Source organism: Hypomesus nipponensis, chromosome 10 (genome assembly GCF_054491055.1).
Source record: "Hypomesus nipponensis isolate SF chromosome 10, ASM5449105v1, whole genome shotgun sequence".
NCBI classification, from domain to species: Eukaryota; Metazoa; Chordata; class Actinopteri; order Osmeriformes; family Osmeridae; genus Hypomesus; species Hypomesus nipponensis.
The window spans coordinates 1,685,083-1,702,908 of NC_140370.1; the positions used below are offsets into that span (position 1 = coordinate 1,685,083).

The window sequence follows — 17,826 nt, forward strand, 5'->3', positions numbered from 1 at the left end:
AAGTGAAGGAAGGGGGCTTGGTGAGCTTATCCATTCCAGAAAGCCTTGTATCTTTATGCATTAAGGCGTGGCCTGTAGCGCCACCTATGGGTAATGGTGGGCCATTTGTGGTGTGGTAGTTACTCTTGGCCTATACTATTAATGTTTCAGGATTTTAAAAACTTTTTACCACTGCATATAAAATCGAAAATGCAATACCAACAGGATCCACATGGGCTTTGGGTAAAGTGTGGTAGTTACTCTTGGCCTGTACTGTCAATGTGTCAGGATTTGGAGACCTTTTTACTATTGCATACAAAGTAGGAAATGCAATGACACCAAGGTCCTCAAGGGCCTATGCTGATATTCAAGGAATGAGTTGGGGCTTGGTCAGCCCACACAGTCCTGATATGTTGTGTGTATGTCTTGCCAAGCCCGCGCGTGTCAAGGGAAGAATGAGTGTGTGAGAATTTGGAGCATGCGCGGGGAGGAGCAGGGGACACATTTCATTGTAAATTTCCCTAGAAATTAGCCAAGCATGCATGTTTCAAAGATTCACCAAAAATCGACCTTTCATCTTAGAGTCAACTTTTTCTCAGATTTGTGTACTAAACATTCTCAAGAGTCTTCATATGAACTTGTTTGACTGGCTTACATGTAAAGCATTGCGAACCATTGAAAAATGTATATTCTTGACAAATTGTAACTGTATAGAAAAATCAATGCTGCAGAATTTCCAATGGGATACCAAATCTGAAATGCAATAACATCAAGATCCACCAGGGCCTTTATTTCAAGCCAAGAAGTGAAGTGCTTTAATCTTCACAAGAAGTGAAGTGCTTTGTGCTTTAAGGCGTGGCCTGTAGCGACACCTGTTGGTAATGGTGGGCCATTTGTGGTGTGGTAGTTACTCTTGGCCTATACTATCAATGTTTCAGGATGTTTTTAACTTTTTACCATTGCATACAAAATCGGAAAAATATACCAACAATATCCACATGGGCTTTTGTTAAAGTGTTGTTGTTACTGTTGGCCTTTACTATCAATGTTTCAGGATTTGGAGAACTTTTTACCATGGCAAACAAAATCTGAAATGCAATACCATCAAGATCCACAAGGCCTTTGCAAAAGACCAAGGAATGAGTGGGGGCTTGGTAAGCCCACACTCTCCTGAAATGTTGCGTGTGCGTCTTGCCAAGCCCGCGCGTGTGTCAAGGGAAGACCTATGGGTAATAGTGGGCCATTTGTGGTGTGGTAGTTACTCTTGGTCTATACTATCAATGTTTCAGGATTTTTATAACTTTTTACCATTGTATACAAAATCGGAAAAGCAATACCAACAAGATCCACATGGGCTTTTTGTTAAACTGTTTCTTTGCCTATACTATCTATGTTTCAGGATTTTGAGACCTTTTTACCATTGCATACAAAATCGGAAATGCAATACCATCAAGATCCACATGGGCCTTTTTTCAAGCCAATACGTGAAGGGAGGGGGCTTGGTGAACCTATCCATTCCAGAAAGCCTTGTATCTTTGTGCTTTTGGGCGTGGCCTATAGCGCCACCTATGGGTAATGGTGGGCCATTTGAGGTGTGGTATTTACTCTTGGTCTATACTATCAATGTTTCAGGATTTGAGACCTTTTTACCATTGCATACAAAATCGGAAATGCAATACCATCAAGAGCCACATGGGCCTTTGCTAAAGACCAAGGAATGAGTGGGGGCTTGGTCAGCCCACACTCTCCTGAAATGTTGCGTGTGCGTCTTGGCCGCGCGTGTGTCAAGGGAAGGCTGAGTGTGTGTGAGATTTTGGAGCACGCGCGGGGAGGAGCAGGGGAGACATTCATTGGAAATTTGCCTAGAAATTAGCCAAGCAAGCATGTTTCAAATATTCACCAAAAATCGACCTTTCATCTTACAGTCAACTTTTTCACAGATTTGTGTTATGAACATTCTCAAGAGTCTTCATATGAACTTGTGATTGAATCAGAGTATCAGTTTTTGACTGGCTGATGTGCAAAGCATTATTTTAGCGTTAGCGATAAGTTCAATTTGATTTATATCAATCATTTTTAGAGATATGAATTTGCCTTTGCACATGGTAATATGTTGTAGTGGCTTCCTCCGATCTACCAAGTTTAGTGTTGATATCTCAAAGATTTGCTGAGACATGACTTCACATCCTGTTTGGCGGCTTTTCTGATGAATTTGATTGGCTGTACCGGACAGACGGTTATGAGGATCAAAATTCCTTTGATAACTTTTGTGAGGCTTGGTTTGAAGATCATCTCTGGTGATTTTGAAGAATATATGACAAAAATTGTAGGAGGAGTAGGCTTTCAAAGGTTTTTGATAAAACCGGAAATGGCGGGAAATCTATATAACCGGAAATTAACGCCATGGTGTGCGTTGAACTCGGCTTGATCCAGGGAATCCAATGGTACCTCATTTTTGAAAATTAGTCATACGGTTCAAAAGTTGCGTGTGTAAACACAAGTCCAACTTTGACCCATTGGTGGCGCTAGAGTGGTCTAATGGGAGACATGAAACTTGGTGTAGGTATAGAAGAAACTGTCCTTAATGAGTGTGCCAAATTTCACAAAAAGTTGTCGATGGGGTCTAGGGGCTGCCATTGACTCCCATGGTACAAGAATTACAAAATATAACTGCAAGCAGTAATGGCGGATTCCTCCAAACACTGCGAACCATTGAAAAATGTTTATTTTTGACAAATTGTAACTGTATAGAAAAATGTATGCTGCAGAATTACCAATGGCATACCAAATCTGAAATGCAATACCATCAAGATCCACAAGGGCCTTTATTTCAAGCCAGTAAGTGAAGGAAGGGGGCTTGGTGAGCTTATCCATTCCAGAAAGCCTTGTATCTTTATGCATTAAGGCGTGGCCTGTAGCGCCACCTATGGGTAATGGTGGACCATTTGTGGTGTGGTAGTTACTCTTGGCCTATACTATTAATGTTTCAGGATTTTAAAAACTTTTTACCATTGCATATAAAATCGGAAATGCAATACCAACAGGATCCACATGGGCTTTGGGTAAAGTGTGGTAGTTACTCTTGGCCTGTACTGTCAATGTGTCAGGATTTGGAGACCTTTTTACTATTGCATACAAAGTAGGAAATGCAATGACACCAAGGTCCTCAAGGGCCTATGCTGATATTCAAGGAATGAGTGGGGGCTTGGTCAGCCCACACAGTCCTGATATGTTGCGTGTGTGTCTTGCCAAGCCCGCGCGTGTCAAGGGAAGAATGAGTGTCTGAGAATTTGGAGCATGCGCGGGGAGGAGCAGGGGACACATTTCATTGTAAATTTCCCTAGAAATTAGCCAAGCATGCATGTTTCAAAGATTCACCAAAAATCGACCTTTCATCTTAGAGTCAACTTTTTCTCAGATTTGTGTACTAAACATTCTCAAGAGTCTTCATATGAACTTGTTTGACTGGCTTACGTGTAAAGCATTGCGAACCATTGAAAAATGTATATTCTTGACAAATTGTAACTGTATAGAAAAATCAATGCTGCAGAATTTCCAATGGGATACCAAATCTGAAATGCAATAACATCAACATCCACAAGGGCCTTTATTTCAAGCCAAGCAGTGAAGCGCTTTAATCTTCACAAGAAGTGAAGTGCTTTGTGCTTTAGGGCGTGGCCTGTAGCGACACCTATTGGTAATGGTGGGCCATTTGTGGTGTGGTAGTTACTCTTGGCCTATACTATCAATGTTTCAGGATGTTTTTAACTTTTTACCATTGCATACAAAATCGGAAATGCAATACCAACAAGATCCACATGGGCTTTTGTTAAAGTGTTGTTGTTACTCTTGGCCTTTACTATCAATGTTTCAGGATTTGGATAACTTTTTACCATGGCAAACAAAATCTGAAATGCAATACCATCAAGATCCACATGGCCTTTGCAAAAGACCAAGGAACACTCTCCTGAAATGTTGCGTGTGCGTCTTGCCAAGCCCGCGCGTGTGTCAAGGGAAGACCTATGGGTAATAGTGGGCCATTTGTGGTGTGGTAGTTACTCTTGGTCTATACTATCAATGTTTCAGGATTTTTATAACTTTTTACCATTGTATACAAAATCGGAAAAGCAATACCAACAAGATCCACATGGGCTTTTTGTTAAAGTGTTTCTTTGCCTATACTATCTATGTTTCAGGATTTTGAGACCTTTTTACCATTGCATACAAAATCGGAAATGCAATACCATCAAGAGCCACATGGGCCTTTTTTTCAAGCCAATAAGTGAAGGGAGGGGGCTTGGTGAGCCTATCCATTCCAGAAAGCCTTGTATATTTGTGCTTTTTGGCGTGGCCTGTAGCGCCACCTATGGGTAATGGTGGGCCATTTGTGGTGTGGTAGTTACTCTTGGTCTATACTATCAATGTTTCAGGATTTTTATAACTTTTTACCATTGCATACAAAATCGGAAATGCAATACCAACAAGATCCACATGGGCTTTTGTTAAAGTGTTTCTCGGCCTACACTATCAATGTTTCAGGATTTGAGACCTTTTTACCATTGCATACAAAATCGGAAATGCAATACCATCAAGAGCCACATGGGCCTTTGCTAAAGACCAAGGAATGAGTGGGGGCTTGGTCAGCCCACACTCTCCTGAAATGTTGCGTGTGCGTCTTGGCCGCGCGTGTGTCAAGGGAAGGCTGAGTGTGTGTGAGATTTTGGAGCACGCGCGGGGAGGAGCAAGGGAGACATTCATTGGAAATTTGCCTAGAAATTAGCCAAGCAAGCATGTTTCAAATATTCACCAAAAATCGACCTTTCATCTTACAGTCAACTTTTTCACAGATTTGTGTTATGAACATTCTCAAGAGTTTTCATATGAACTTGTGATTGAATCAGAGTATCAGTTTTTGAATGGCTGATGTGTAAAGCATAATTTTAGCGTTAGCGATAAGTTCAATTTGCTTTATATCAATCATTTTTTGAGATATGAATTTGCCTTTGCACATGGTAACATGTTGTAGTGTCTTCCTCCGATCTACCAAGTTTAGTGTTGATATCTCAAAGATTTGCTGAGACATGACTTCACATCCTGTTTTGCGGCTTTTCTGATGAATTTGATTGGCTGTACCGGACAGACGGTTATGAGGATCAAAATTCCTTTGATAACTTTTGTGAGGCTTGGTCTGAAGATCATCTCTGGTGATTTTGAAGAAGATATGACAAAAATTGTAGGAGGAGTAGGCTTTCAAAGGTTTTTGATAAAACCGGAAATGGCGGGAAATCTATATAACCGGAAATTAACGCCATGGTGTGCGTTGAACTCGGCTTGATCCAGGGAATCCAATGGTACCTCATTTTTGAAAATGAGTCATACGGTTCAAAAGTTGCGTGTGTAAACACAAGTCCAACTTTGACCCATTGGTGGCGCTAGAGTGGTCTAATGGGAGACATGAAACTTGGTGTAGGTATAGAAGAAACTGTCCTTAATGAGTGTGCCAAATTTCACAAAAAGTTGTCGATGGGGTCTAGGGGCTGCCATTGACTCCCATGGTACAAGAATTACAAATAATAAAACCACCAATAACAATAGGTTTCCTCCTTACGGAGGAATCCTAAATATAACTGCAAGCAGTAATGGCGGATTCCTCCAAACATTGCGAATCATTGAAAAATGTCTATTCTTGAAAAATTGTAACTGTATAGAAAAACCAATGCTGCAGACTTACCAATGGGATACCAAATCTGACCAAATCCAAATATGGCTGCAAGCAGCAATGAGGTGGCCAAGTAGTCAAATGACCCAGAAAACATTTTAGACATCCTTAAAAGAGGGTAACGAGTACAAGCAGCAAGTTTGGTGTGAATCCATCAAAGATTTGATGAGATACAACCCAACTTGCCAACTCTGGATCATAATTATGTACTCCTACTATGCCACTAAAAGCTTGTCCAAGATTCATTGTAAAATCAACATGATGCAGGACATGAGATGTTGGCAAATCACTTACCAAAAGATGAGTATTGTTTACCTGATTGCAGTTCTGCACTGATGTGTAAAGCTTGTTTCCATTCACAAGAATATTATCAACGTCACTACATTGCCACGTGCACACATCTTTTAATGCATTCATCAAAATTGCTGTTAAACTGTTTGTCAGACATTGTACACCTTCATTTTCTCCAAACATCACATGTCCTTGATGAAAAGATCCTTGTACATATCTGTTATTACAGTTGGGATACATGGGGTTCAGTAACACAGGTATTGGTTCAAAATTCTCAAAGATCAGTTCAGAGTTGCGTTCAGAGTTGCGTTCAGAGTTCCGTTCAGACTTTTTGTCAAAGGTTCGTGCAGACTTTTTGTCTATTTGTTCAAGTTTGTTCAAGTTCAGTTCAAAGTTCAGTTCATGGTGAGAGTCACCATCAGAACGGTGTGGTAGTGGAGCACACCTTGCAGATTTAAGAGGAACAGTTTGGTTATCACTGGCCTGTGAATAAGAATGTGAGGTCTCTGTCTCACATCTCGACAGAGGCACAGACTGTGAAAGAGATTCACAGGGCCTAAAGACAGATGACCGAGAGGTCGGAAGAGGGGGAAAATCAGAGTCGGTGAAGATTGGGTTGGGGGATGAAGATGGGAAATGACAAGGGTTATAAGAGGGATCAGTGGATAGAGAAAAATTAGACTGTGATACTGCAACAGCATCACCTTTCCGCCTGTTCACTTTTGGCATCTGAAAAACAGGAAAACAATATTAAAGAACAATAACTACACATCTGCAGGACTAGTCTTCATAAAGCTATATTGGTATGTTTCTCAAGTGTACATTACTGCTATTAACAGTAACAAACACTTTCTTATATTGGGTGTGGAAAATACATGGCTATTTAATATGGGGCAGAAAAAAAGGTAAACTTTTCAAACACATGGCAGTGCATAAATAAGTGACAGCAAACTAAGATAATTACATTTTATAAAATACAAAACAGGAAAACATTTGGAAGGCAATGTAATATCATGGTCTGTATTTTGTCAATACAGGACCAGTCCTCCAAGTATATCATTAAAGGACAATGTCATTGATTAGCATGACATCAAATTTGTGACATATTTATAAATAAATGATTCAGACAGTGGCTATAGCCATCAACATTAAAATAATTCCATTATCAATTACCTTTCAACATTCACAAAAACAAGCGTTAAGCAAATCACATGAGGTCTCTGCTCACTGTTAAATGATAAACTAGTTTATATACTTCACTACTATGACTTTTCATTGACCCTACAATTCACTTCCGAAAATACATCTTTAACCCTGACCCTTAATGCAAACATTAGTCAGTAACTTATGTCCCTCTTTGCCTAACACAGATGGAATGAGAATGTGTGAAACATTCATTGAGAATTGTGTACCAAAAAGTGATGTTTATTACACGATTGTCACAAGACACAAACACAAACTAGCCTACAGGAAAAACATGTGCACTCATTACTTATCAAGTGTTTTAACCTAGAATCTTAACAGAGGTTTGCTGCATGATGGACTGTATGTCCCTGAAGAGCAGCTTTCCTATTCCAAAGCCCCATGTGTGAGTGAAAAGAAAAAACACACAACATAAAACATGATACAACATATCCACACGAAGAATATAACTGGTGTAGTAAGGGACTGCACAATGAAGCAAACAATTCTAACAAAACATTCACATCATTTACAATTATTTCTACAAGCAGTCTCTCCGACTCTATAGAACTCTTTAAACAAACAACTTTACAAACAACTCAAACAGAAAACCAGTCCAATAACTTGTGTGGACGACTAGACTGCTGATTGGAAATAAACAGCAGATTGCCAGTCTTGAAGAAGAGAAATGAATAGTCAACTGCCAACAAACAGACTACATTATACCTGCAGCAAATGGGAAGGAAGAGTGGAGAACACAAAAGAAAACACACAACCACAACTCTACAAACAGTTAATTCACAGTTGAGTGAATTACAAAAAGTAAAAACATGGGTCTGTAACAGTTATGTTGTCAAGAATCTTCACATTCATTTTTCTAACCTCAAAAGTGGATCCTTGGTCGTCTGGAGCAGCCATCCTCTTCTTGGCTGCCATAGATCGTTTCGTGGAACGTGGCATCTAAAAAACACAGAGAAAGCATCAAAACTATTAAATGTCAGATACCATACTACTGCTCAACTATTTCATAATCTTACATGATTGTAACAGTTCTAGAATAGACCTTTAAGAACATATGCAGATGGTTAGGCTAAGATTCTCAAAACACCAACCTTTTTTTACTTGACACATCCAATATTTTCCTATAGTCTAGTTCTACTGTGTACATTCGAATTTAACACATAACGAAGCAGATTCTAGACTATAAAAACATTTATAAATATAGATAAATTGTTACATTGGTATGAGTCCTTGACTTTTTTTTGGACAGATGATAAACATTTTGCTACTATAGCTATGGAGAACAGACAATAGATAATTCCTGGCATTTCTGCTGCTACTTAGACGTTCTTAACAGACCGACTTCGATTGTTCGCTTAAATATGTTTCCTCGTTTCCACAACATCGAGTTATTTAACACTTGGTTAGCACTAGCCTTGGTCACAAAGTTGGATTTAAATTGTCCGGACACGTTCTAACATCGTTGTTTCTCAAAACAATTAGCACTAGGCTACGGCTAGCACTACAGCTATCTTATCAAACAAGTTACAAACCTACTGTAGAACGTAACCCGTTAACGAGTAGCGTCACATATATGTGATCTTTCGAATGTGGGTCCCACTGCTAACATCACAAATAATGTTCAAAGTTTTATAGCTTGGAAACGTTCAATACATACTGTAAAAAGAGAAATCCTTAGCTCAGCTAGCCTAGCTAAAAGTTGATAATATATGTTGTATAACACACGCCTTAAAACAGTCTCAAATAGTCTTCAAGTTATCATACAAATAACAACGCTCAAATACATGTTTTGTATGTTACTTGTAACCTTTGATTACTCACGGTCAAATAGCGAAACGATGAAAAGTTCAAAGGGCTGCAGAAGAAGTGAATCGTTCAATGTTCAACAATGAAAGAAAATGGTAGTCTTGTCTGGGTCTTTAAGATGGATCCAATCAGAGCTCATATACATGACACCTTCATAACATCCACCAATCATGTACCCCGATATTCAAGTTGGTCAACTAAGAAGTAAACATTCACATAGGCATTTTGGTGAGCCGGTAATACTGTCGGTGACTGACCATAAAAACAAGTCAAACAATTGGATAATTAAGGTGTTCTGTACAGAAGCATTGCAACATTAAACTTGAACGAGCATATTTGTTAGGCTATATTATTCCGCTGCAATTAGTCATCAGAACAACAGTTGAGTGATAATGAAATGTGCAGAATGTTTCCAAACAGAAGGTGTGTCTGAAATTCAGTACGTGAAATTAGCCAAGCTAGCATGTTTCAAATATTCACCACAAATCTACTTTTCATCTTACAGTCAACTTTTTCTCAGATTTGTATACTAAACATTCTCCAGGGTCTTCATGTGAACTTGTGATTGAATCAGAGTGTCAGTTTTTGACCTGCTGATGTGTAAAGCATTATTTTAGCGTTAGCGATAAATTTGATTTGCTTTATATCAATCATTTTTGGAGATATGAAGTTATTTTTGCACATGGTAACATGTTTTAGTGTCTTCCACCGATATACCAAGTTTGGTGTTGATATCTCAGAGATTTGCTGAGATTTGATCCAATTTCCTGTTTGGTTACTTTGTTGCCAATTTTGATTAGCTCTACCGGACAAACGGTTCTGAAAATCAAATATCCTTTGATAACTTCTGTGAGGGTTGCTCTGACGATGATGTATGCCAATTCTGGGGAAGATTGGAAAAAAATTGTAGGAGGAGTAGGCTTTCAAAGGTTTTTGATAAAACCGGAAATAGCGGAAAATCTATATAACCGGAAATTGACGCCATGGTGTGCGTTGAACTCGGCTTGATCCAGGGAATCCAATGGTACCTCATTTTTGAAAATTGGTCATACGGTTCAAAAGTTACATATGTAAACAAAAGTCCAACTTTGACCCGTTGGTGGCGCTAGAGTGGTGTAATGGGACACATGAAACTTGGTAAGTTGGACCAGGGGACTGTCCTTAATGAGTGTGCCAAATTTCACAAAAAGTTGTCGATGGGGTCTAGGGGCTGCCATAGACTCCCATGGTACAAGAATTACAAAATATAACTGCAAGCAGTAATGGCGGATTCCTCCAAACACTGCAAACCATTGAAAAATGTTTATTTTTGACAAATTGTAACTGTATAGAAAAATGTATGCTGCAGAATTACCAATGGCATACCAAATCTGAAATGCAATACCATCAAGATCCACAAGGGCCTTTATTTCAAGCCAGTAAGTGAAGGAAGGGGGCTTGGTGAGCTTATCCATTCCAGAAAGCCTTGTATCTTTATGCATTAAGGCGTGGCCTGTAGCGCCACCTATGGGTAATGGTGGACCATTTGTGGTGTGGTAGTTACTCTTGGCCTATACTATTAATGTTTCAGGATTTTAAAAACTTTTTACCATTGCATATAAAATCGGAAATGCAATACCAACAGGATCCACATGGGCTTTGGGTAAAGTGTGGTAGTTACTCTTGGCCTGTACTGTCAATGTGTCAGGATTTGGAGACCTTTTTACTATTGCATACAAAGTAGGAAATGCAATGACACCAAGGTCCTCAAGGGCCTATGCTGATATTCAAGGAATGAGTGGGGGCTTGGTCAGCCCACACAGTCCTGATATGTTGCGTGTGTGTCTTGCCAAGCCCGCGCGTGTCAAGGGAAGAATGAGTGTGTGAGAATTTGGAGCATGCGCGGGGAGGAGCAGGGGACACATTTCATTGTAAATTTCCCTAGAAATTAGCCAAGCATGCATGTTTCAAAGATTCACCAAAAATCGACCTTTCATCTTAGAGTCAACTTTTTCTCAGATTTGTGTACTAAACATTCTCAAGAGTCTTCATATGAACTTGTTTGACTGGCTTACGTGTAAAGCATTGCGAACCATTGAAAAATGTATATTCTTGACAAATTGTAACTGTATAGAAAAATCAATGCTGCAGAATTTCCAATGGGATACCAAATCTGAAATGCAATAACATCAACATCCACAAGGGCCTTTATTTCAAGCCAAGAAGTGAAGCGCTTTAATCTTCACAAGAAGTGAAGTGCTTTGTGCTTTAGGGCGTGGCCTGTAGCGACACCTATTGGTAATGGTGGGCCATTTGTGGTGTGGTAGTTACTCTTGGCCTATACTATCAATGTTTCAGGATGTTTTTAACTTTTTACCATTGCATACAAAATCGGAAATGCAATACCAACAAGATCCACATGGGCTTTTGTTAAAGTGTTGTTGTTACTCTTGGCCTTTACTATCAATGTTTCAGGATTTGGATAACTTTTTACCATGGCAAACAAAATCTGAAATGCAATACCATCAAGATCCACATGGCCTTTGCAAAAGACCAAGGAACACTCTCCTGAAATGTTGCGTGTGCGTCTTGCCAAGCCCGCGCGTGTGTCAAGGGAAGACCTATGGGTAATAGTGGGCCATTTGTGGTGTGGTAGTTACTCTTGGTCTATACTATCAATGTTTCAGGATTTTTATAACTTTTTACCATTGTATACAAAATCGGAAAAGCAATACCAACAAGATCCACATGGGCTTTTTGTTAAAGTGTTTCTTTGCCTATACTATCTATGTTTCAGGATTTTGAGACCTTTTTACCATTGCATACAAAATCGGAAATGCAATACCATCAAGAGCCACATGGGCCTTTTTTTCAAGCCAATAAGTGAAGGGAGGGGGCTTGGTGAGCCTATCCATTCCAGAAAGCCTTGTATATTTGTGCTTTTTGGCGTGGCCTGTAGCGCCACCTATGGGTAATGGTGGGCCATTTGTGGTGTGGTAGTTACTCTTGGTCTATACTATCAATGTTTCAGGATTTTTATAACTTTTTACCATTGCATACAAAATCGGAAATGCAATACCAACAAGATCCACATGGGCTTTTGTTAAAGTGTTTCTCGGCCTACACTATCAATGTTTCAGGATTTGAGACCTTTTTACCATTGCATACAAAATCGGAAATGCAATACCATCAAGAGCCACATGGGCCTTTGCTAAAGACCAAGGAATGAGTGGGGGCTTGGTCAGCCCACACTCTCCTGAAATGTTGCGTGTGCGTCTTGGCCGCGCGTGTGTCAAGGGAAGGCTGAGTGTGTGTGAGATTTTGGAGCACGCGCGGGGAGGAGCAAGGGAGACATTCATTGGAAATTTGCCTAGAAATTAGCCAAGCAAGCATGTTTCAAATATTCACCAAAAATCGACCTTTCATCTTACAGTCAACTTTTTCACAGATTTGTGTTATGAACATTCTCAAGAGTTTTCATATGAACTTGTGATTGAATCAGAGTATCAGTTTTTGAATGGCTGATGTGTAAAGCATAATTTTAGCGTTAGCGATAAGTTCAATTTGCTTTATATCAATCATTTTTTGAGATATGAATTTGCCTTTGCACATGGTAACATGTTGTAGTGTCTTCCTCCGATCTACCAAGTTTAGTGTTGATATCTCAAAGATTTGCTGAGACATGACTTCACATCCTGTTTTGCGGCTTTTCTGATGAATTTGATTGGCTGTACCGGACAGACGGTTATGAGGATCAAAATTCCTTTGATAACTTTTGTGAGGCTTGGTCTGAAGATCATCTCTGGTGATTTTGAAGAAGATATGACAAAAATTGTAGGAGGAGTAGGCTTTCAAAGGTTTTTGATAAAACCGGAAATGGCGGGAAATCTATATAACCGGAAATTAACGCCATGGTGTGCGTTGAACTCGGCTTGATCCAGGGAATCCAATGGTACCTCATTTTTGAAAATGAGTCATACGGTTCAAAAGTTGCGTGTGTAAACACAAGTCCAACTTTGACCCATTGGTGGCGCTAGAGTGGTCTAATGGGAGACATGAAACTTGGTGTAGGTATAGAAGAAACTGTCCTTAATGAGTGTGCCAAATTTCACAAAAAGTTGTCGATGGGGTCTAGGGGCTGCCATTGACTCCCATGGTACAAGAATTACAAATAATAAAACCACCAATAACAATAGGTTTCCTCCTTACGGAGGAATCCTAATAATAAAACCACCAATAACAATAGGTTTCCTCCTCACGGAGGAATCCTAAATATAACTGCAAGCAGTAATGGCGGATTCCTCCAAACACTGCGAACCATTGAAAAATGTTTATTCTTGACAAATTGTAACTGTATAGAAAAATGTATGCTGCAGAATTACCAATGGTTTACCAAATCTGAAATGCAATACCATCAAGATCCACAAGGGCCTTTATTTCAAGCCAGTAAGTGAAGGAAGGGGGCTTGGTGAGCTTATCCTTTCCAGAAAGCCTTGTATCTTTATGCATTAAGGCGTGGCCTGTAGCGGCACCTATGGGTAATGGTGGGCCATTTGTGGTGTGGTAGTTACTCTTGGCCTATACTATTAATGTTTCAGGATTTTAAAAACTTTTTACCATTGCATATAAAATCGGAAATGCAATACCAACAGGATCCACATGGGCTTTGGGTAAAGTGTGGTAGTTACTCTTGGCCTGTACTGTCAATGTGTCAGGATTTGGAGACCTTTTTACTATTGCATACAAAGTAGGAAATGCAATGACACCAAGGTCCTCAAGGGCCTATGCTGATATTCAAGGAATGAGTGGGGGCTTGGTCAGCCCACACAGTCCTGATATGTTGCGTGTGTGTCTTGCCAAGCCCGCGCGTGTCAAGGGAAGAATGAGTGTCTGAGAATTTGGAGCATGCGCGGGGAGGAGCAGGGGACACATTTCATTGTAAATTTCCCTAGAAATTAGCCAAGCATGCATGTTTCAAAGATTCACCAAAAATCGACCTTTCATCTTAGAGTCAACTTTTTCTCAGATTTGTGTACTAAACATTCTCAAGAGTCTTCATATGAACTTGTTTGACTGGCTTACGTGTAAAGCATTGCGAACCATTGAAAAATGTATATTCTTGACAAATTGTAACTGTATAGAAAAATCAATGCTGCAGAATTTCCAATGGGATACCAAATCTGAAATGCAATAACATCAAGATCCACAAGGGCCTTTATTTCAAGCCAAGAAGTGAAGCGCTTTAATCTTCACAAGAAGTGAAGTGCTTTGTGCTTTAGGGCGTGGCCTGTAGCGACACCTATTGGTAATGGTGGGCCATTTGTGGTGTGGTAGTTACTCTTGGCCTATACTATCAATGTTTCAGGATGTTTTTAACTTTTTACCATTGCATACAAAATCGGAAATGCAATACCAACAAGATCCACATGGGCTTTTGTTAAAGTGTTGTTGTTACTCTTGGCCTTTACTATCAATGTTTCAGGATTTGGATAACTTTTTACCATGGCAAACAAAATCTGAAATGCAATACCATCAAGATCCACATGGCCTTTGCAAAAGACCAAGGAACACTCTCCTGAAATGTTGCGTGTGCGTCTTGCCAAGCCCGCGCGTGTGTCAAGGGAAGACCTATGGGTAATAGTGGGCCATTTGTGGTGTGGTAGTTACTCTTGGTCTATACTATCAATGTTTCAGGATTTTTATAACTTTTTACCATTGTATACAAAATCGGAAAAGCAATACCAACAAGATCCACATGGGCTTTTTGTTAAAGTGTTTCTTTGCCTATACTATCTATGTTTCAGGATTTTGAGACCTTTTTACCATTGCATACAAAATCGGAAATGCAATACCATCAAGAGCCACATGGGCCTTTTTTTCAAGCCAATAAGTGAAGGGAGGGGGCTTGGTGAGCCTATCCATTCCAGAAAGCCTTGTATATTTGTGCTTTTTGGCGTGGCCTGTAGCGCCACCTATGGGTAATGGTGGGCCATTTGTGGTGTGGTAGTTACTCTTGGTCTATACTATCAATGTTTCAGGATTTTTATAACTTTTTACCATTGCATACAAAATCGGAAATGCAATACCATCAAGAGCCACATGGGCCTTTGCTAAAGACCAAGGAATGAGTGGGGGCTTGGTCAGCCCACACTCTCCTGAAATGTTGCGTGTGCGTCTTGGCCGCGCGTGTGTCAAGGGAAGGCTGAGTGTGTGTGAGATTTTGGAGCACGCGCGGGGAGGAGCAAGGGAGACATTCATTGGAAATTTGCCTAGAAATTAGCCAAGCAAGCATGTTTCAAATATTCACCAAAAATCGACCTTTCATCTTACAGTCAACTTTTTCACAGATTTGTGTTATGAACATTCTCAAGAGTTTTCATATGAACTTGTGATTGAATCAGAGTATCAGTTTTTGAATGGCTGATGTGTAAAGCATAATTTTAGCGTTAGCGATAAGTTCAATTTGCTTTATATCAATCATTTTTTGAGATATGAATTTGCCTTTGCACATGGTAACATGTTGTAGTGTCTTCCTCCGATCTACCAAGTTTAGTGTTGATATCTCAAAGATTTGCTGAGACATGACTTCACATCCTGTTTTGCGGCTTTTCTGATGAATTTGATTGGCTGTACCGGACAGACGGTTATGAGGATCAAAATTCCTTTGATAACTTTTGTGAGGCTTGGTCTGAAGATCATCTCTGGTGATTTTGAAGAAGATATGACAAAAATTGTAGGAGGAGTAGGCTTTCAAAGGTTTTTGATAAAACCGGAAATGGCGGGAAATCTATATAACCGGAAATTAACGCCATGGTGTGCGTTGAACTCGGCTTGATCCAGGGAATCCAATGGTACCTCATTTTTGAAAATGAGTCATACGGTTCAAAAGTTGCGTGTGTAAACACAAGTCCAACTTTGACCCATTGGTGGCGCTAGAGTGGTCTAATGGGAGACATGAAACTTGGTGTAGGTATAGAAGAAACTGTCCTTAATGAGTGTGCCAAATTTCACAAAAAGTTGTCGATGGGGTCTAGGGGCTGCCATTGACTCCCATGGTACAAGAATTACAAAATATAACTGCAAGCAGTAATGGCGGATTCCTCCAAACACTGCGAACCATTGAAAAATGTTTATTTTTGACAAATTGTAACTGTATAGAAAAATGTATGCTGCAGAATTACCAATGGCATACCAAATCTGAAATGCAATACCATCAAGATCCACAAGGGCCTTTATTTCAAGCCAGTAAGTGAAGGAAGGGGGCTTGGTGAGCTTATCCATTCCAGAAAGCCTTGTATCTTTATGCATTAAGGCGTGGCCTGTAGCGCCACCTATGGGTAATGGTGGACCATTTGTGGTGTGGTAGTTACTCTTGGCCTATACTATTAATGTTTCAGGATTTTAAAAACTTTTTACCATTGCATATAAAATCGGAAATGCAATACCAACAGGATCCACATGGGCTTTGGGTAAAGTGTGGTAGTTACTCTTGGCCTGTACTGTCAATGTGTCAGGATTTGGAGACCTTTTTACTATTGCATACAAAGTAGGAAATGCAATGACACCAAGGTCCTCAAGGGCCTATGCTGATATTCAAGGAATGAGTGGGGGCTTGGTCAGCCCACACAGTCCTGATATGTTGCGTGTGTGTCTTGCCAAGCCCGCGCGTGTCAAGGGAAGAATGAGTGTCTGAGAATTTGGAGCATGCGCGGGGAGGAGCAGGGGACACATTTCATTGTAAATTTCCCTAGAAATTAGCCAAGCATGCATGTTTCAAAGATTCACCAAAAATCGACCTTTCATCTTAGAGTCAACTTTTTCTCAGATTTGTGTACTAAACATTCTCAAGAGTCTTCATATGAACTTGTTTGACTGGCTTACGTGTAAAGCATTGCGAACCATTGAAAAATGTATATTCTTGACAAATTGTAACTGTATAGAAAAATCAATGCTGCAGAATTTCCAATGGGATACCAAATCTGAAATGCAATAACATCAAGATCCACAAGGGCCTTTATTTCAAGCCAAGAAGTGAAGCGCTTTAATCTTCACAAGAAGTGAAGTGCTTTGTGCTTTAGGGCGTGGCCTGTAGCGACACCTATTGGTAATGGTGGGCCATTTGTGGTGTGGTAGTTACTCTTGGCCTATACTATCAATGTTTCAGGATGTTTTTAACTTTTTACCATTGCATACAAAATCGGAAATGCAATACCAACAAGATCCACATGGGCTTTTGTTAAAGTGTTGTTGTTACTCTTGGCCTTTACTATCAATGTTTCAGGATTTGGATAACTTTTTACCATGGCAAACAAAATCTGAAATGCAATACCATCAAGATCCACATGGCCTTTGCAAAAGACCAAGGAACACTCTCCTGAAATGTTGCGTGTGCGTCTTGCCAAGCCCGCGCGTGTGTCAAGGGAAGACCTATGGGTAATAGTGGGCCATTTGTGGTGTGGTAGTTACTCTTGGTCTATACTATCAATGTTTCAGGATTTTTATAACTTTTTACCATTGTATACAAAATCGGAAAAGCAATACCAACAAGATCCACATGGGCTTTTTGTTAAAGTGTTTCTTTGCCTATACTATCTATGTTTCAGGATTTTGAGACCTTTTTACCATTGCATACAAAATCGGAAATGCAATACCATCAAGAGCCACATGGGCCTTTTTTTCAAGCCAATAAGTGAAGGGAGGGGGCTTGGTGAGCCTATCCATTCCAGAAAGCCTTGTATATTTGTGCTTTTTGGCGTGGCCTGTAGCGCCACCTATGGGTAATGGTGGGCCATTTGTGGTGTGGTAGTTACTCTTGGTCTATACTATCAATGTTTCAGGATTTTTATAAC

The 17,826-nt window shown here is 39.9% G+C and overlaps 1 long non-coding RNA gene across 1 annotated transcript; it reads right to left on the bottom strand.

Annotated features, from left to right (window-relative positions):
* Positions 1 to 6,140: 6,140 nt before the first annotated feature.
* LOC146270799 (uncharacterized) lies at positions 6,141 to 9,171 on the bottom strand. The gene is made up of 3 exons (XR_014767085.1): positions 9,014 to 9,171; positions 8,054 to 8,131; positions 6,141 to 6,718 (listed from the first exon to the last, which is right to left on the bottom strand). It is a non-coding gene; the product is annotated as an uncharacterized LOC146270799 (long non-coding RNA).
* Positions 9,172 to 17,826: the final 8,655 nt, after the last annotated feature.